Source organism: Camelus ferus, chromosome 11 (assembly GCF_009834535.1).
Source record: "Camelus ferus isolate YT-003-E chromosome 11, BCGSAC_Cfer_1.0, whole genome shotgun sequence".
Classification (NCBI taxonomy): domain Eukaryota; kingdom Metazoa; phylum Chordata; class Mammalia; order Artiodactyla; family Camelidae; genus Camelus; species Camelus ferus.
Genome location: NC_045706.1, coordinates 19,418,437 through 19,440,787, shown reverse-complemented (window position 1 = coordinate 19,440,787; position 22,351 = coordinate 19,418,437). Strand labels below are relative to the sequence as shown.

The following is a 22,351-nucleotide window of genomic DNA, read 5'->3' as shown; positions in this document are numbered from 1 at the left end:
CAGGACCTTATTTTTTTCAGGGGAAACAGGAAGAAAAATTAGATGATGAAGAAATTCTAAAAGCCAGCAGAAGAGCTAACAGGTGATTTACCAGCCAAGGTTACTGCGATGGTTTTAAATGGGTAGTAGAGCAAAACACACTTAATTACTTGGTCTTGTCCCTCAGTTGTCAGCAAAAAGTAAAACAGGGGTTGATTTGGTTTGACTGGTTGTTTGATTTCTGTTTAAAATAAAACAGAGCTAACAAATATGCAAAACTACTGAGAGCACCTAGATAGTAAACTGAAGGTAAAAACCATCAATTTAAAGTGAAGAGGTGAGAGAAAACAGCTTCCTGAGTGCCCGGTGAGATGCTGTGGTCATTAACGCTGGGAGCAGAGTATTTTCAAAGCTTTTCAACTTGTCAAAACCATGGCTGTTAATTCAAAAGAGATGCCTACTGCAGGGCAGTTATTGAGTCCCAGATTTATGAGTGTCACTCAAACCCCATTCCATGGCATCCCCCGAGTCACCCTCATTCACCTCAATCTGAAGCGCTCACTTACCAAATGCCAACTCACCAAACAGTAATTTATACAATGGTAAACACTTGGTTGAAAAAGCACCCGTATCTCCAACTTTCCCACAACATGCATGCATTTATTTTTCCCATGCTTTTGCAGGTTTCTTTCAAAATAATTTAGAATCTTTTTTCACCTGTGTTTCCTACTTTTGGAAAGAAAGTTCAGAAGATCTAGGCATTATTTTATTTATTTACTTATTTAACTGCACTCAATTCCATTTAACAAGTATCTATTGAGCATGAATTACCTTATGATCCCTTTTGTGTTGTCCTGCTAATGTGAGATGTGTCTCTTATAATGTCTAACTCTTTAATATATTTATGCTTTATCCTCCCAGCAAGAGGAGTCTATTAAGTGCCTGTGAAAGTCAGGCACTTACAGAGATGTAGAATTGAGTAGGTCTCTGTCAGTATCCTCAGAGAGGTTCCCAGTAAAGGAACCATGGCACAGAAATGTTCATAACATGACAACTTATATTTTACCCACTTACTGAGGCAAATTTGAGGCTGCATGCACAAATATAAAAGGGACTATTTTTCTCATCTTTATTTCTCCAGCATCAAATCAGTAGTCCAGTGTTACTCCAGTGTACTAGTACACAGAGTAGATCAAGTAAGGTGTTTTTGTCTTTGTATTTTGGACAATAGGATCAACTCAGTATCCATGCAGAATGCAGTGAGGCATCTAATAGTGTACAGGTCATGAACCATGACCTGATGGAGGTAGTGATCTATTTATAAATGGAAACAATACAAGACACCTCACAACCAGACAGAGCCCTAAATGTTGCCGGCTAACTGGCCTCCTGCTTTTTGCTACTCAGATCTCCATTAAAGAGTTTTCCATTCAGCTTCCAGGAGTGTGCTGCTGGCACTAACAGCCTCCAGGTCTTAGCACCTATAGGAGGCATGTAACGTCAGAATCCGCAAGCAGCTTCCAGCCACGGACTGAGCATGGTGAGTGTACCAGGGTCCTCTCATTTCTGCTCATGTGGGACCCCTATATTGGCAAATCTTTGGCCCAAGGACCCCATTTAAGTAAAGTTCTACTTTTTCTTCCACAGATCATGCTTTTGATGCTATATATTAAAACGTATTGCCAAACCTAAAATCACCTAGATTTTCTTTTGTTTTCTTTAAGTTTTCTATTTCTGGACTCCATTCTGTTGCATTGATCTCTGTGTCTATTTCATCTTTTACCTTAAGAGTACTGAAAGTTACATACCTACTTGCTTTTTTCTTTTAATTAAAAGTTTATTGAAGAAAATATACCAAAAACATATCCTGGAAGTGAGTTATGTGGAAGTGATCACCATCTTGCATTTCTTCAACATTTGTCTTTTTTTTTTAAAGACTATTTTTTTAGAGATGTTTTAAGGTCACAGAAAAAGAGGGAGGTACAGAGATTCCCCCATAAATTTCCTGCCCTGACAAATGCATAACCTTCTCCTATTATCAACATCCCTCAGAGTGGTATATTTATTACAACTGATAAACCTACTTTGGCACATCATAATCACCCAAAGTCCATAGTGTTCACTCATGGTGTTGTATGTTCTATGGGTTTGGAAAAATGTATGACATATATCCATCATTACAGTATTAAAGCATTTTCAGTGTCCTAAACATCCTGTGTGCTTTGCCTATTCATTCCTTCTCCCCATCACCGCTCCCTCCCCCCACCATACAACCACTTTTTATTCCTCTTTTAACTTATGTCAATTTTTCTTCATTATTTTGAAACTATGTTGTTTCATGAGTACACATTTTGGATTTTCATGTATTTCTAGTGAATCAAACCTACATGCATTATTGAATGTCTTCAATATTTTGATTTTCAGCAGTTTGTCTATTTTGTGCTAGGTTTTGTTTTGTTTTTATTTATCCTGCTTGTGGCTAAGATTTCTCAAACTGTGGGTTAATCTCTTGTCAAACATGGTCATTATCTCTTGATATGTTTTCTCTTCTGCATTTTCTTTCTTCTGCTTCTGTGAATACAACTGCATGCATGGCAGAATGTCTGATACTTTCCTGTAGTTCTATTATGCTGTTCTTTTACCTCTATCTTTGCATCATTTTTGATCCACTTTTGTTTTCACTTATCTCAACTTTTGCTGCATACAATCTGCTTTAAGATGCATCCAAAGAATTTTTTTTGTTATTTTTAATTTTAAAATTCAAATGTGGTCATTTGAAGTCTACATTTGTCTAAATTTTCCTCTAAATTCTTCAACATTTTAAAACCATGTATGAAATTCTAATGTCTAGCTCATATGTTTGTGACTATTGACTATTTTGTCTATTATTATTTCTTCTATTATGAGTTGTATCTTTCTATTCCTACTTTTTAAAACTGTTAGATTTTTGTGAATGATACTTTGAAGGTATTCTTTTATACTATGTATGTATACACATACATGCATACTGTATATATCTATACTATGTATGTGTTCATATATACTTTTTTTTTTAAAGAAAAGCAGTTAAATTGTTAGATTTAACCTGTCAAGGATTAGCTTTTGTTTTATTAGTTTTCTCCTTTCTACTAAGGCACAGCCTTAACTAATAGGCTGTGGACCTTATTCCTAGGGTGATGCCATTCTAGGATCTCAATTGAATACTCGTGTTATTCTTCAAATTATTTTCACTCTAGCTACTTCAAAACCAGTATACCTGCAGGTCTCTGCAACATCTCAAATCTTTGTCCAGCTCTCAATCCCTCATGTATTTTCGGCTATATCTTGTGCAATGTCACCCCACCCACATGCCACCTAGGATTTTAGACAAGAACAAAAGGAAGTAGCCTGAAGAAAATTCCATGTACTTCTTTAAGGTACCCTACCTTGCAGATTGCAGTTGCCTTAACAGCCCTGAATGCCATTTCATTCATGCAGTGAAACGTCAGCTCCCTTTTGGGGCTCCAACATTTTGCACATTTGGGAAGTATCCCTAAGCAGAAATCTGAGTTGAATATAGTTAACTCACGTAGTAAGTTTCCCTTTCTTTCAAGGAAGAATGCTCCACTCTGTCTACTGCCAAATGCCTTAAAACAACTGATTTATAACCTTGGCCAAATTCTGTAATTGCTTATGAAGGTGAGTCTGAAAGCAACTATTGTAATCAGAATTTTAAGAAGCACGATATATTATCAAAATATGTGTGTGCTCTTTTGAATTCCTTACAGGGCTTTGAGTTTCTTAAGAACATCTCCAATGTCTATCTTGGTTACTAAATTATGGTAAATACGCATTTGACAAAAAATGAACAAATGAGTAAATGCATGATGAGTTTATTAAATGGGAATGTTTTGACTCATCTAATTTGATTAAGAATCATGAAAGGTGACCAATACAACCGAACATCATAAATTTGAAAAGCACTCAGGGCCAGAAATCCAGAGTGATAAATGTTCAAATCCTCACTCCACTGCTGCCTAGTCTGATCTTGCTGAAGTTACTTAAAATCCCTGAGCTCTAGTTTCAAATCTAGAAAATAAGATTTGAAACTGACCCCTGTTAAGGCTTATATAGAACGTAGCTGCTTACAAGCCTGCATCTAATGTAGGAGTTCAAGACTTGCCCACTTTGTTTCTTTGTCTCAGTGGCTATAAATAGCGGTAGGGTCATAGAAACCTATGGACAGATTTTCAAAGCACTCTGTATAAAATACAGTCAGAGCAAAAATTGTGTGGTGTGGGAATGAGTGTTTTTTCATTAACACAGGTTAACACAGGTAATTCTAGCCAAAGTGGTGGATTAGTGCCAGAGAAAGCGTTGTTACTTGTTGATGAGCAGTCTCTTAAATGAGGGCTTTCTCTCAGTGGAAATACACACAGCATGAACAAGAATATTTAGTATCTTAACAGAGCTGCATTTTAAGGAACTAAATTGCTGCTTCTCATACTATAAACTACAAATATTTGTTTACATTAATAATATAGACTTTATCATTAAGTATCAGTGGATCTTGAAGGCAAACTGGGAAAGATACACTGAAATGTGAGATTTGGTCATTTAGAGAAAGATTTCTATGGATGGAGTTGGAAGGGAGCTGTGGGTGTCAACACAAGTCTCTCGTTCTTGACAAAGTATTTAGAATTAGCTAGCATTCCAAGGCATTGATGACTGGAGAGGAAAAGAAACAGGCTGGAAAAATGACTACTATCCAGGAAAGAATGACTACTATCCAAGAGAAAGCAAAGTGGGAAGCAGGGTCTCAAATGGATAAATGAATAGAGTTGAGGTAGGAACGTGAGTTGAGCGAGAGCCAAGACAAGAGATCTTTAAGTTTTTCATAAACGAACTTGCAGCATTCAAAGTGCCCTTTTATGGGGTGATGTGAGTATAGTTCATGGCAGACAGCCTGGTTTACATTTTCAGAGTTGGGACCAACCACCATGGAGTGATAGTGATCTAAAAGGGAAGGAAGATGTTCTGAAGCATGGGAATACCATTAGCCTCACAGATGCTTATAATAGTAATAAATGTTAGAAGTATGAAGGGAAGGCTTCTCTGAGAGAAGGTCATTACTGAGACTCCAGCGTTAATTAATTGGGAGAGGAGACAGCACTCCACAACCAACCCATGGAAAGAGACGGTAAAGCAATCTCTTCGGGGAAAACTAAGAGAGATGTTCCCAGTTGCTCATATTAGACTTTCTCTCACACAGAGGTTAAGAAGCTGACTTAGATGACCTGTGGACCAGGCAAGCTGAAACTCCAGGGCTGCTTGACTAAGGTCAGAATAATCAGAGGGATCTGAGACCGCCATGGTACGAAATGTCTGTCAAGCTGTCAGGATGTCTGGGATTTTTCATTTTCTTAAGTTAGAGGTGATAGAACCGTCGCATTTCTGACAGCACCCAAACAATTTAAAAACAAGCATGACATCGGATTTGGTCCAAGGCAGTAGACAACTGAGCAACTACAGAATTGTGATTTCAGGTTTTAATTCCCTGTATTTTGTATTTTTAGCAACTATTCTTTTATTTTATCCTTTTATTCATCTCATCTTTCCTATTGTTCTGAGGTCATTTTTTTCTTTAATCTCCTACTTTCCCTTTTCCCTTATCCTACAAATAAATAAAACTTAAAAAAGATTTGATAGCCAAAGGCTTCCTGTATTTTCCAAAGACACTTGGATATCCATTAACTTTAAATATCCAAACCTTCTAAATGAAACCTGGCCATGGGTGCAGGACTCATCAGCTAACATTTCGTCACCATCCAGATACACACTTAGAGCTTGTCTCTAAGCCTTATGCCCTGAAATATGAGGTTCTTCTCCCCTTCCATCACATACAAACACAAACCACACCCCCCACCCCATTACACAACATTATCTGTTTTCTTGAACTCCAGTTTTTTAGGGCCTCTGAGTTGATGAAACTCCAGGTGTCCTCAAGCCTAGACCATTCAGTTTACCAGGAGGCGCAGGTAGAAGGCCTATGACTCACTTCAATAGGGAGAATGTATTTTCTAGTGGTTCATCACTTCATCTGTGAATTGAGCGAACACATTTCTGCTAAAGTTAATGAATGTTTTATCTCATAGCCTTTTAAGTAGCAAACATGCCCTTCTCATCCCATTCTCTGGGCAGTAATGGCAATGCTCAGGACTCAGAAATAGAAGGTGACCATTTAACAGAGGTGGCACCATTTTAAAACGCAGTTCCACTTGCTAAAGCCACAGTGGGAGGCTTTGGGAAGAGTCAACAACCTCAGTTTCCTTCAGAAGTCGCGACTCTCTGCTCTAATAAAGCAGAATTTCCTAGATGAACAGGCTGGGGTCCACTTACACAGCAATGACTCTTCTGAGTAACAGGCCAATTTTTACCTGTCTGGTCCAAACCCCTCCTTGTCTTGTTTTGCAATAATGAAACTATATTCTGCATTTTTTTAAACCAAATAGTACCTGTTACTCTTTACCAGCTTCCCTAAATGTTTTACATCTTACATAACCAAAGATAATCATGAAAGCCAAGAGATTTACGTTCATATAATCCTATCAAATGATCCGCATGCCTTACTTACATTTTTCACAGAGGGAAAGACTCTGAAAGTGAAGTGGGGAGACTCTGAAGGTCACTTTCTCTCCACCACAATGTTCCCCCTGGCATTCAACTCCTATGTGAAAAGCAGACAAGAAAGATCACATACATGATTAAGAGTAACACCTCCAGCTGCTATGATTGTATTTCTTTCTTACCACAGCAATCAACACATAGTTACTACTGTGTTTGGGGACTAACACATCTGTCATAGCATGACAATGAGCATTCATTTTGGTCATTAGCAGTTCCGAAACCATTCATCACCTTAGCCTTAATATATTTGGCTGCCTTGAGTCAAAGTTCCCAGAGGTAGTATATTTCAGTCCCTGGAATTCCATTGCTATTTTTGTGGCAATATACATTTATTACTAAGCTTAAGCATGAAGTATTACTTAAGATTGTTTATTGTGTTAAAGTCTACTAAATTAGGAAAGGGAAATTGTCTTGACTCTGGAAGATTGCTCTATAGGATGTTGAAATTCTATTTACTGAGGAGGTATTTTTAGCCTTTTAACATTTATTGTACAACAGATGGTACTCAAATTTTTTTTTGATAGGAATTTACTGTTTTGTTAAATTATATGCAGGTAAGGCTAACTGGTCCCTTTTTTTTTTAAAAACATGAAATTTACATATTTCTCAAACAGGTGAACATTTATATGTTGACTCACTTGATAAGAAAAATAGTTTCACATAGCAATATATGGTTTGACCACTGTGACTTTCTACAGATAAGCAAATTATATCTCAGTGTTTACAAGCTAGCCCACACCGAACAGTTTTGTTTTGTTTTGTTTTTTTGGCTTTGCTCTATCAAGAAGACATTAACCTCTGTCTAGAACTCTATGTAGTTGGCACATATTCTAGATGCTCAATTCAACACTCAAGGAGTGATGGGGAGAGAGGCAAGGGAGGACTTTTCTCATTTGGGCAGTACTTAGAATTCATACAAAATTAATATATTTATTGATCACTTTTAAGCTTTTTTTTTTTTATATTCCTCACTTGCTCATCTGTGAGCTCAGACACAAGCTGATCAATAATTTGGTAGACGTAAGCACTACAGAATGTCATATTTGTAGAATCCTTGGAAATCAGCTAGTTGAAAAACCTCCTAATTCTATTGGTTGCAAAATTCTTCCAGAGTGGCCCAAAGTCATGCAACTAATTCTAGACAAAGTAGAAATTAAGATTAGCTCTCTAGTCTAGTAGTTCTTTTCACTATTAATTATTAAGGAGTTAAGGCATAGGGTAGATGATCAATCATTGATTTATTTTAAAACATTAAGTACCTACTACATGTCAGGGATTTGGGATTCAGGAATTTATTACACAGGTCTACTTCTTGACCTCTCATTTATATTATAATGTAGAAGACATTGAAGTCTCACCTAACTGTGACTGGAATCTATAATACTATCTTTAGCAAGGATTCCGCAGACTTAAGTGGGATATTAGTAGGATCACTTTTGATGCAGTGTGGGGAAGGTACCAGAAGAGCAAGAGTAGAGTCAGGGAGACAAGCAAGAGATCACAGCGCAGTCAATACGAGCAGTGATAGGCTAATTGCACAAGAAGACAGATTCGGATGAAGAGATTAATATGCAGAGGGTTGGAGAACTTGGGTGAGTGAAGCAGGCTTGGGCAGAGAAAGAGATTGAACTATGATGCTGTTAAGACAGAGGTCTCCACTTGTCCTAAACAAAACTGTGAGGCAATTTCAAATTAAGGCAAGTCAGAGAGATTTCAAACTGAGGCAGGAGTGTTTTTGTTTATTTTTAAGGCGCTCTGACCAGTTGTAGGCTCTGGGCTATGCTTGGAGAGGAGCTTAACACTGCATGAGATGACACCACTCCGGTGGGGGCAATTGCACATGAGACTCCTGGGAGTGAACATCAGGCAATAATTCATGAAATGAAAGGAACAGTGACTCAGTTCTAAAGACGACTTTAACAGTGCCTCCAGATATCCAGGACAGAGGAGATTAAAAGAGGTATGAGAGGTACTTACAAGGTCGAAACCTGGTATTTTCTTGGAAGTGTAAAGGCAATGGAAAGAAGCAGTCAAGGATAACTTCTCATTTTCTGACTTAAAAAACACTGTTGATGGCATTGATACCCACTGTGGGGGAATATAATAATTTCATCCACGGTGTCACAGCCCCCAGAAGGAGATAATTAACTATCTCTATCAGAAAGTAAATCTAGATGCAGGCATGGAATGTACAATCATCAGAATATAAACAACCACCAAAGCTATGGAAGTGTAGGTGATTCAAGGGAGTGTATAGAGTGAAAAAAAAAAATTGGTTAGAATAAAGACCTGAGATCACAAATTATAAATTCCTTTAAAAAAGACTAAAGGGTGAGCTTAGAGTTAGGAAAAGAACTAAGAGGATATTTCAAGAAGATAAAGTATTCAGCAGTGTTAAATGCTACTCAGAGTTTGAGGACAGTAAGGATTAAATCATTTAAAATTTCACCATAGATATATTTGTGGCCATTGCATGGAATGATGAGAATAATTCATGGAAAATGACTAATGGGGACCACAAGGATATGCCACTCTTTAAAATGTTCTCTCTCCGAAGAGAAATAAGAAACAAGGCAGAAGATTGTGGAAAATATAAGATCCAGGGAGCTTTCTTATTTTTTTTTAAGGAGTGAAGATATAGAGGAGAATGGGCTCTAACCAATGAAGCAGTTTTCTAAATAGGAGGCTGGGATGGGATGAAATACACAACAGAATACACAACAGAATAGTCAGACTTAAGAAGCACATTTTTCATTTTAACAGAAGAGAAAATTGAGACAATACATGCCAAGGGAAGTCAATTTATGAGCAGAAAGTTAGTAGAAGTAGTGGTCCATAGAATTTAAATAAAACACTCAAAGTCTCCTAGTTCAGTCTCTCTGCCATTGTACCAACCCAATGGCTGGTGTCATTTTCTCTGTCAAACATACTGAATTTTAACCTACTGGCCTTGGAAAACTTTCCAAATTCATGGTCACCAACTACAAGATAATGAGCCAACAATGAACAGTGCAGGTGTGCTCATTTGCATCACTCCTCAGTGCCTTCCCTGTGTTCACTTGCATGCAGTTTAATATGCCCAATCATAACCCTGCACATCAGTATCATCTCAATTAAACCCCCAGACTACCCATTAGGCTGCTGTAAAAAGTCAAAGAAATTATTAATGCAAACCCCATAGACTAAAACTGTCACTTTCTTCTACATGATTTTCTGAGCCTTAGAGATCTGAACGAAGGTATTCAATTTACTAATTATATGATCTTGTATAAGGCACTTGAATTTTGAGTTTCAGGCTCCTCATCTGTACAGCTGAGACAATAATGCCTTTTTTATACATGTTTATTTTTAGAATCAGATTAAATGATACATAGAAAAAACTATCAGTAGTATACTTCTGGTTACAATATACTCATTCCAAACTACTTTAATCAAAAGGGAAGAATCAAAATATAGTACTATGTCAGGTAACTCAAGGATGGGAAGACTGCAAGATTTCAGACAGAAAAAGAATCCAGGGTTGAATACACATCAGCAGATATTTCTTCCTAACACTTGCCTATGGTCTCTTTATATGTCTTTGTTGTATTACTCTTTAACGCACAATTCCCACATGGTAGGAACAGAAAAAAAAAGTTCCATAGCTGCGTCTTTCTTCCCTTCAGCAATTAGAGAAGAAGAAACCTGCTCTACTTTTTTCAACGCCAAATACATTACTGAGGAAGGGATAACATATTTCAGATCTGGGGCCCCCTGTAATCAAGGTTCATCTGATTAAGAATGGCTACTTCCTTCTTGACAACCATGTAGATGGGGACGGGGTAAAGGTGACATGGGAAATGAGAGCTATTTTTCCACAAAGCTAGGGTTTGAAAATACACACCAGATATCTAATACATAAACTCTAAAGTCGTATCAATTGCTAACACCACTGAATCACTGTGACTTACTAACTTGGAGGAGAGATTGAGTTTTTTAACTGCTTCTCTATTACAAAATAAAGAAAAAGTATAATGCTGTTAATGTAAAAAAAAAACTTTTCCAGGGCATAATTTTCCAAGCATTTCTACATCCATGGTCTCAACCTAACTCATTGTTTCTTGAATGTTCTAAATCCTTCCCCACCTCAACCTTTAACTGTACCTTTATGTAACCCGGAAAGTTACCTCTTCAGGCCTTACCATTTCTGTCACCTTCACTTTACTCAAGTTTCTGTTCCCAAATCACCTCTTAAAATACCATCTTTTTCTTAAACAACATTCTTTACATTCCTTATTTTAGATATTTAAAAATTTTTTTTCTTTATAAATCAATTCCAGTGGAATTTGAGGAGTAGGACTTCTCTTTCAAGATCACAAACTTTTCTTATGACTTAGGAAGGTGTCTATCGTGGAAGAGAGGTAACATTTTTATTGAATGTATAATCAATGAGTAAGTATATCTGAGATTCAACAAAAAATGATTAAAAGAACACTTCAGTAAGGGCTTCATTTTATAAATGAATCACCCAAGGCTGAGAGATTTCTGTGAAAGAGGAAACACCACACAGGTTGTAGTGTGAGAACTGAAATGAAATGATGACATGTTGTCTTTACATTTAAAAATTATTACATACACTGTATTACTGGTGTATCACAAGAACTCTAAAAGGAATCAATAAGAGAGTGGTTAGAATAGGACTTTTAGAGCTGGAGAAACCTGGGTTTAAACGCTGTCTCCATCAATCTTGCAACCATATGTAAGTTAATTTCTGACCCTCACTGTCCCCTCCTATAAAATAAGGATTTAAAAAATCCATCTTATAAAGTTTTTATGAGAGTTAAATGCACTAGTGAATATCAAGTAATTAGCTTTGAGGCGGGACCTTGGCAAACACTGGGAAAGGTTATCTGTCCTTGTTATCCTATTGTACTTGTGAGAGAAGCCACGCCCATCTCTTGTTCAGAAGCCATGGATAGATCTAACAGACCCTGGAGAAAACTGAAGCCAAAACTTAGCATCAGAGACCTGGCACTTGCGTGACAGACCAGATCATGCACTTTCTAAAAGGGAGAGAAGACTGCAAAAGCCACCTCCACATGACCCCTAAAACCAAACAAGAAAAGATGATGTAAATAAAAACGTACATACATAAATAAATGACCTATAGTATGAGCTCCAATTTGAGATGGGGCCATGGTAGCCTTTATGGGAATTCTACGCAAATTAGGATAAGGAATTCCCTCTGAAATATCAAGCAGAAAATGCAGCCCCACCGGGAAGAGGACACCTTGGAGAAACAACCTGGCAAACAGGATAAAATGGGTACAGAGCATGGCAAATAGAAATTTAAGTTTTAGCTCTTTGTACCCTCTACCTTCCCCCAACTCCAAGTCAAACTCTCCCAGTTCCCCACCAACATCATAGTAGCTATACAGGTGAGGAGACAATCCTAAACATTCTCACTAGAACTTGCATTCTAGAGATGCATAAAAATCATCTTTATAGTCTTCTTTTGACTGAGAATTTTTAGAAACAGTGACAGAGACAAGTGTCAAAATGTGGAAAACAACCACAAGGCTAATTCACCACAAGAGTGAGTCTCCAGACCTAAAAATAAAATGGGCAAGAAATGCCCCACCCAATCTCAGGCCAAAAAAAAAAAAAAAAGATAAAAGAAAAAAAAAAAAAAAACCCTAGGTGGAGAAACAGGGAAGGAAACTGTAAGAAAACAAAGATTCAGGCAGAAGAAAATGTAACTCAAAAAAAGAATCATTTCTCACAAGTGCTTAGGTACAGGCAAATACAAATTAAAACAAGACACTTAATTGTCTACTGGAAATAAGAGTCTTCCCACTCTCCCTCTTTTCTTAGAGCATTTACTTTAGAAAATGTACAAGTTCTTTCTCTGTCTCTTTGAAATATATGTAAATTTTAAAAGCTAAATAAGTAAGAGTCTTGTCAGGTTTAATAGCAAGGAATGTTTTGTTTTTTTGCCCAAGGATCTGAAATCATCTTTTTGAAATGTAATCAAAGAAGATAAATGATAATGCCCCCTTTTTCTCAATTCCTACAGGTGGATTGGTAAATTCAACAGATGCCTCACCTTGAGTTGCATAACTATCTACCGCTCATATATGTAGATATGGATATGTAGGTATATTCATAGGTATGAAGTTTATTTTTCCTTTTGGATAAAGCCGAGGAGCAAACACAGATGGCCATCTCAATTACTAGGTGAACTGTATGTGACAAATGGTGCTGTCAAGCCCTCTTGAGTACTAGCTATACTGTGGATCTTGGTAACATGTGATGGATTGTGTCTGCTTAGCTAACTGAAGAGGTGAGATTTGTTCTGTCTTTGCAACTTATGTGTGTTGCATCACATTCCGGTTTAATACTGATTCACTAAGAAGAGTCTTTCTCTTCTGCCATTTTGGAGAGGTTGTCTGGGTTGGGGGTATATATATATATATATATATTTTTTTTTTAATTAGATCTCCTCAATACTTCACCACTATGGAAAAACCAACAAAGAACTGCAGTTTTGTGAAAGAGGCCCTTAACGACAAGAGGAAATGACCACAGAAATAGATGAAGGGCTTTAGTACAAAGCTAATGTGGTAAATTCAGTACCAGTGTAGACTTTATAAAAGACTTGGAAAAAGCATCACACCAAAGAGTTGCCAATAAAAAGCTGAATTATTAGAAGAAGGTAAAAATATAACAATAGCAAAGGTAGAGTCCATAACAGAGAGAAAGTAATTTAAACAGATATCCCTACGTAAGAAAATGTGGTGTCTGTGAGAAAAATAGTTCAATAAATAGATTTATGTATATAAATTTGACACACAGCACTTAATCTTAACTCATACACCAGTTAAGCTACTGAACTGCAAGAATAAGAAGACAATTTTCTGCCATGCAGGCAGAAAGAGCCAGTTTTCTATGGGTATCCTTTCAATAAGACTGTTCTCAGACTTCCTATAAGAACTCAAATGTCAAAAAATAAAGGACCGGTATCTACAATGTTGTGAAACAAAATGTGGACAACTGCATCAGGGCGTATCCAATAGGCTCAAATATGAATACGCTTGGTGAATAAAATGCCCATAAGGCCACTTGGGGAAAAAAAAATACAAAATTTAACTAAAGTTTGGCAATCCAAAGAACTCAGGATTGGAAAAACTGATTTGAAAAAAGGGAACTGATGAAGTAAGTCCATTCAAATTTAGATTCTGAATTGATGATTAAAGAAAAAAATGTTTAAAAACTTAGCATAAAAATGTTAGCATAACTACCAAAAACAGCAGATAGAGGGAAGAAATTATAGGAGCTGATATGAAAGTTGAAAACAGCTCTTTCACAGCAAGATATTAAAAAGTATCTAAAAATAAAACATGAAAAATAAGAGACTGTAATGACTCCATCCTCTTATTTAATATCTTTTTCTTAAACTTAAAGGAATAAATTAGGAAATGATTCATTTTGTGATGAAAAAGCAATTGAAATTCAGCAGTTGTTTTACTTTGTTCTCCATGTAAGTTAATGAACATGCATTTAATACATTTTTATAAATTGAGACCCCAGATTTTTTTTTATGAATGTGTATCTACCTGCATACTTACACACTTTGTTGTCTGGAACCATGCTCACCTAATAAAAAGATTAGCTTTTATTTTAATTTTCAACTTCACTTTTATACTTTTCATCATTGTTTAAAATCCTTATAATAAGCACGTAACTTTTAGCCAAAAAATTAAAGCAGAAACTAATAGATAAGATGTTACATTGGTTAATTCTTAGAGGTGACATATGGATTATTATTTTTTTTTGTATTTTGTATGTCACACATGACCTAATATTCCTTTAACTGTCTTTTTCCATGCACAGTTCTGCAACCTTCTCAGAGGTACTCATTGTTATCATTTTGATGTTCATCCTTCCAGATCCATTTCTATACACATAAGTGCATACATGTGCATGCTGTGTTTGTGTATGTATCATATTGCTTAAGTTTACTAGTTTCAGATTGCTCACATATTCTGTAGTTTTCCATTTTCAGTTAAGTCTTAGAAATCTTTTCATATTATGTAGTTATACCTCACACTTTTTAACACCTGTGCAATATTCTATAATATTGATTATAGCATAATTTAGTTATTCTTTTATTTTTGGTAATTTCCTATTCTTTCCTATTTCATGAAATGCTACAATAAGCCTAATTATAAATATTTTCCTGGCCAAATATTCAAATTTTAAAGACAACTTGTCAGTTGATAAGGATATCCAGACAAGCACAGATGGTCTCAGAGATAGAGGATTAATTTACTTCTTAATCATGATCCCCTCTTAGGAGCTCAAGGGAAGTAGAGGTCTGAGACCACCAGTTCTCCTCCCTGGATGCTACTTTCAATAAATCCACTCTTGGCAAAAGCTACCTGAGTTTGAGGTCAGGGCAGTTCCTGGTCCCCACTTTCACTGCTCTTCAGGCATTTTTCCAGAAGTTCTCACCAATCGAGCTTTCTTAGGACAGAAGAAAGGCACCCAACACCCTTCCTGAGCAGCCATCTAGTCACGCATAAAGAAAGATACATCTAATGGGCATTATCTCTGCCTGCACAATGAACCTGAGCCAAAATATTTATTAATAAACTAATTTCCAAATGCTCTAGATAACACTGCATTAACTGATTATTATTTGAAATCATGCTTCAGGGGGGAAAAGCTTTAATAATGTATGCCTCCGTGGCTTTTTAAATTTTCTCTTTATTGCATTTTGGCAGGGCACGCTAAGTCTGAATTGAATAAAATGAGACATCACACACTGAGTATTAATTACCACAATATTAAGAGATCCTGAAGCTTTGCCTTCTGAGCTGAACCATGGCAAACAGAAGAAGTGGAATTTTAAAGACTGCTTGCTCATTTTCCTCTACTCAGAATGTGAATTATGTACATGTTCCTTAGCTTTAGTATTTTACTTGAATTCTATAAATGAGAGCAACAATTGGCCTGAATGAGGCAAAAACTGAACATAGAGACATTATATGGTAGGTCAGATGATTCTAGGACTGAATTTCTTCAAGAGCTCAGAAGCAAAAAATGTGGGAATTGAAGCTATGAATTCCTTCAGAAGCCAACAAATCCAGGGAGATGACAATGCCACTCGTTCCACAGAAATAAAAAACGTTGTGAAAGTCAGTGAGACGGGAAATTTCCACAAGTTAAATTTCACACTAACTACAGAGTGAAGGTCCCAGAAGACCCAAAGCAGTGGAAAAGGAGCTGAGTGGCACTGGGTGAGGACATGTTTAGGGGTAGCATATCATTCTAGGGGACCGTGGGAGAGCCAGAGCAAAACCAAAGGAATATATAATGTGTCTTGGGCATCAATTTGTCTAGAAACACACCTCGAACTCCATCATGAGGTCTTTCCACTGTATACGTCATCTTGAAGGGAATACCCTCCCCATAGAATCTCTCTGTAGCACCTGGATTGGTCATTTCACTACAGAGAAGGAATATCACCAGCCTATCAGTGATGAGAATGTTAATGGCACAGCCACAGAATAGTTGGTAAAAAAAATTAGACTATAAGAGAAAGACTGAAAGATAGGAAGCAAGTAGGTTTCTACCCTTGCACATACAACCAGACATGGGTTCACCCCTTGACATGCGATCTGTGATCACTCACAATATTGAAATATTGAAAGGCTGCCCTCCTGAATAGGCAACAGAAAAGAATATTCTATGTGAATAACAACAAAGAAAACACAAAGACTGTTGTTCATTGTCCAGTTGTACAAGAGTTAAAAAGCAACCTACTGCAGTCATCTACTCACAGTGTCTCCTCATGGGAATTCAGAATGGAAAAAACAGAACAAGGCATCCTGTGTCTGGATTAACAGATCCCTAGATAGTTAAAATGTGTATCTCAGAAAGGATTTCAGTGATCCCAGATTTTTGTATCTTCCCTCATGTAGAAAAGCACTAAAATCATTAACTTGAGGTCTATGTTCTTTGTGACCAGCAGTAATATTTTACCAAGATGTATGCTTGACTATATGTATTTCCTAGCCAAAAAAAAAAAAAAAAAAAAAAAAAAAAATATATATATATATATATATATATATATGCATCTCCACTACCTTTCAGAGCAGTTTACTCAGAGCTACTGAAAGGCTACCTCCCAGGCTATAGTTCTCCGTAAGACCCTGAATAAAGTTTAAACCCACTAAGCTCATGTTGTGCATTTTTCTTTAAGTCAAAAATCACAATTTAATGTTATACTGAGGGTATCAGCAAATGAAACAAAATAAAAAAAAATCCTATGAAGTTGAGAATAAACAAAATTATACTTTGTAGAAGACAAATCTGCTTATCTAGAAAATTCAAACTAGTGTTCAAGACAAAGCATTAATATTAATCGGTCTGTGTAGCAGTCACACAGACTACCCAGTTAAAAATTCCAGTTTTATTCTACACACACAACTAGAAGAAATTGTAAATGATACCATTTAAAATAGCATAAAATTGTAAGTTCTGTCAATTGCACAAGTATTCAAAATCAAACATCTAGAAATAAATTAACATACAAATAACCAAAGTTGTGCAAATTAACACATAAATAACAAAAGGTATACAAGACTTCTGATGAAAACTAAAAATATTACTGATAGAACTTTAAAAGAACAAAGTCAAAGGAGAGCTACAATAGGTTCATGATTTCAAAGAGTCAATTATGTACCCATAAAAATGATCCCCAAATCAATCTGTAAATTCAAGGCACCCCAATTAAAATCAGAGTAATTTGTGTGTGTTAGTCATTATAGAAATTGATGAATTAATTCTAAAATTGAAGTACATAAAGATCACCAAGGCCATGCTGAAGAAAGCTAACAGTACCAAATAGTAATATTTACTGCAAAGTTGTGGTAACATGTCATGATCATGGTCCAAGGACAGATACACAATCAAGGACACCGACTCTAGGAAGCTCTCACACCTTTAAATTCACCTGGTGTCACTGAAAAGATAAGCGGTAGAACACTGGGGAAAAGATGGTCATCTCAGTTAGGTAAGTTGGGTAAGAAATACATCTAGATATTGATTTAACTTCCTACTTATAAAAATTCCAAATAGATGTCAGATCTAAATATAAATGGAAAAGTAGTAAAAAAAAAAAATCTTTTTGAAGAAAAAGATTGGAGGACATCACTTTGTAGAGTGGGTACAGATCTTTAACAGGACATAAAAACTAACAAGAAAGAAAGCATATCAAACGTACTAAAACAAAAATGTATGCTTATCACAAGACATTAGAGAGAGTAAAAGGCAAACTACTGACAGAACATACTGACACTAATATTTATGACAAAGGCATTTTAATTTAGAATATATGAAGGACATCTACAAATCAATAAGAAAAATCACATGACCTGATAGAAAATTGGACAAAAGACTTGTCCTTTTACAAAAAAGTATTTTAAAACAGCCAATATATTTATGAAGAGATATTCATCTTTAGACACCATGCAAGTGTAAATTAAAACATGAGAATGGTTTACATGAAAAGATAAACACTGTGCCTATGAAATGCCATTAAGACTATGAATAGATCAAAGCTCTAATAGACACGGATGGTGAGTTAAAAGGGCATGGCCACTCTGATACTCTATTCAGGAACATCTAATAAAGCTGAGCAGTGGCAATACGCTAAGGTCCAGCAGGCCCACACTTACACACACCAGAAATGTTAAGCAAAATTCAAATATTGGAATATAGCAATATTTTTATAGGGCAAAAAAACTATCCACATGTCCATCAGCATTAGAATGGAGAAACTGGCAGATATTCCCACAATGTCATTATTTCATAGCAACAGAATAACTAAATGAATATGATAAATATTTTTAAAAAGTAGTAAATTAAAGTAGATATAGTGTATTTCTATTGTTATAAAGTACAAAAACAGAAAACTATTCTTTACTGTTAAAGAGTAGGACCATGGTAAACCACGGGGGCATGGTAGAGACCGGAAGAGGGCAGAAAAAACCCAAAAACAATCTGGGCAGCTCATCATAGTCTAGAGGCTGGTTATGTCAGCATACTGTGTCTGTAAACATCCATCACATAAGCTGTCAACTTCTGACCTATGTGCCTTTCTCTGTTTATAGTATTTGTCAACAAAAAGTACAAGAAAGAAGTATTTGACACAGTGGTGCGTATCATGGACTCTGAAAACACTGCTTGGGTTTGAGGCTAACTCTGCTTACTCTTTACTAGCTGTGTTTCCTTGGGCAAGTCTCTTAAGACCTTAGTTATACCATTTATAACGTGGTAACCAGAAAAAGGAATTATGCACATGAATTTTCCTTTAAACACTTCTTAAGGAATTTAATTATCACAGCAACAGAAATGGAACAGAAGCAAGAAAAGTCATACAAAGTAAAAGTTTTCACTTACACAAAAGGAAGAGAAATTACAAAGAACTTAGGACGAATGAAGGAAAATGCAGGTTATAACAAAGAACAATATTGGATAGACAACTAAATTATCATCATCCTAAAGGAACTTCAAGAATTAGTAGCACATGTGGCTGAAAAATAAAGACGTTCAAAAGGGGAACAAACAAACAAGGTAAGAGGATAAATGTGAAATAAAAGCATGTAAGTGAGGTAACAAAAAACTGCTAAGAAACAAAACAATGAGCACTGGAGGCATTATAGAGCAGATTTCAAGCTGTAGAAAAATAAAAAAAAAAACTAGATAAAATTCTAGCTTTGTTAGTGCAGGAAAAAAATGATAAAATGCAAAGATGGAAAATCTATCAGAGATAATACACTGATAAGTGGTGTCCTTGAACAAACTAGTGAGAGAAACAACTACCAAATGAGTAAGTTTACAGAATGTAGAGTAACACATTCTTAAATAAAAATGCAAAATAAATGGCATAACAGATTTAACAAATTTTAAAGTCTAAAAAATGTGTTATGAATATTTAGGAAGATAAATTAGAGTTATCAAAGTTCCAAGCATATCAGCAACCATTTAACAGGTTTCTGTTGGATTAACAAGTTATTAACTGGAAATGATACAAGTTGAGTAAAAATCTTCCCCAAAATGTTTAACATTGACTGAGGCAAGTACACAAATAGTGTTCAAAGTGCTTGTGTACAAAGTCTGTTTGTAGTAGATTTAGCAAAGTTCTGGAGTCAGAATTAGTATTTTTTCTTTCAAGTTTTTATTGTGATGAAACACACAAAATTTACCGTCTTAATCATTGTTAAGTATTCAGTTCAGTGGTATTAAATACATTTATATTGTTATGAAACTACACCACCATCCACCTTCAAAACTCTTTTCACCTTGCAAAAATGAAAAGTCTCTACTGGTTAGACAGTGACTACTCATTTCACCTTTCACCCAGCCCCTGGCAAGTATCACTCTACTTTCTGTCTCTATGGTTTTGACTACATATTTGTCTTTTTGTGATTTGCTTATGTCACTTAACATAAATGTCCCCAAGGCCCATCTGCCGTGTAGCATGTCATAGTTTCCCTCCTAAGACTGAATAATGTGCCCTTGTACATATATATTACATTGTGCTTAACCATTCATGCATCTAGAGACACTTCGGTTGCTTCACATTTTAGCTACTGCAAATGATGCAGCTATGAACATACGTGTACAAATGTCTCTCGGAGACCCTGCTTTCAGTTCTTTGAGGTATACACTCAGAAATGGAAGCTCAGGATAACACGGTAATTCTATTCTTAATATGTTGAGGAATCACCATACTGTTTTACATACCAGCTGTAGCATTTTACATTCCCATCAACACTACACAAGGGTTTCAGTTTCCCCACATACTTGCTTGCCAATGCTTTTTTTTTTTTTTTTCCGGATTGGAGACATCTTAATGGATTATCTAATGCTGTATGTATCATTGTGGTTTTTGATTTTCACTTCTCTAATGATTAGTGATGAACATCTTTTTATGTGCTTAGTGATAGTTTGTGTATCTGCTTTTGGAGAGAGATCTTTTCAAGTACATTGCCTATTTTGAATCAGGCTGTTTTTTGCTACTGAACTTTAGAAGTACTCTGAGTATTCTGGATACTAATTCCTAAATCAGATATAAGACTTGCAAATATCTTCTATTTGGTGGTTTGGTTTTTCACTCTGTACAGCAATCATGTCTTGTGTATGTTTTTTTTTTAAATTTTATGAAATCCAATTTGTATTATGTTGTTGTTGCCTTTACCTCTGGTATTATAGCCAAGAAACCTTGCCAAATTCAATGTTGTAAGGCTTCTGCCTTGTAGTTTTTTCAAAGGCTTACATTTAGGTTCTTGAACCACTTTGAGTTGTTGATGTTAGTGCACAGTCCAACTTTCTTATGTTGCCTGTGGACATCCTGCTTTTCCAACATCATTTATTGTCCTGTACCCACTGAATGGTCTTGACCTCCTCAACGAGTTGTTCGATACATTTACTTCTGGGACCTCTGTACCATGGGTCTTTGTCTTTACACCAGTACCACACTATTTTTGTTGTTTAAAACTAGACTTTTTATTTAATGGGTGGAGGTACAAAAGTGGTTGCCTGCCCTTGTTCTGTTTGCTGGTTTTGACCATGGAGACACAGATTCCTGATATTTATAGGACAGAATTTTTATTGCCCACACTGGAACCTGCAAGCTGTGAACAAGCTGCTTTAGAAATACATGCACACCTGCTTGCCATGGGGCTATGTTGGCCTGGGTGATGGGTAGCTGCTGCCTAGAAAAGAGCTGCATTTGCCTGAAATTAACTGGAATTTGCCATCCAAGACTTCTGCTGGAAGCAGAAGAGCTTTAATAAGATTGTAGAGTTCCATAATAGTTACATTAGGCTGATTCTGGCAGGGTGATTGTCTGGATTGGGAGGCACATTCCCAGCGCTTCCTACTCTGCCATCTCCCCACAATCCCCTCTCTGGACTTGATTCTTGACTATGACTGTTATGATTTACTTTTTCAAATTGCCAAAGCCCTCTCTCATATGTTTCTTCCTATGTAACAAGGGAAGCTAACAACAGCAATGATTGTAATAGGAAACCCTAACCAAAAGCTTACCATGTATTTCAGGTAACGTGCTATGCACTTTAATACTAAGAAAACCTATAAGGTTGATGACACTAGAAAACTCTACAGATGGGGAAATGGAGAACCAGAGAAAGCAAAATTAATCTCTCAAAGACGCTGAGCTAGCATTGTAAGTGGTGAACTGCTTCAGTGAACATGGGCACTTGTTTTTACCTTGCAAGCATATGAGGTATACGTAAGCTTCCTGGCACAGTGCTAAGCACAGGGTTGATTCTCAGTTAATGGGAGCTTGAGAAGTAATGGTAATAGCAGCTGTAGCAGCACCTATACCTAATGGAGGAACACCTAAGTGTTCAATGGTCCAGCTACATAAGGGAAAGTGTATTACCCACTTGGACAAATAACATGATGAATAACGCAGTCAAAATCTTACAAGAAACATTAAAAACTCAAGAGCCTTTAAAATATTTCCCCTTAAAGGAACAACAACAACAACAACAAAAAATCACACTTTTCACTTAGCTTGTCCTACCCCATCCCAAGACCAATGAGGCCATTAAATGGGGAAAGAATAACCCTCTCCCGGTTTTGGATGTAAAGGTATCTCCAGAAAAAGTCCAGAGAACTTCCAGGTAGA

The 22,351-nt window shown here is 36.3% G+C and overlaps 1 long non-coding RNA gene across 1 annotated transcript in view; it reads right to left on the bottom strand.

The window, feature by feature from the left end:
* Positions 1-22,351, bottom strand: part of LOC116667020 — a 331,291-nt gene that overhangs the window by 286,922 nt on the left and 22,018 nt on the right. The window contains exon 2 of the long non-coding RNA XR_004323797.1: positions 6,593-6,685. This is a non-coding gene — a long non-coding RNA (uncharacterized LOC116667020). The remainder of the gene's footprint in view (positions 1-6,592; positions 6,686-22,351) is intronic.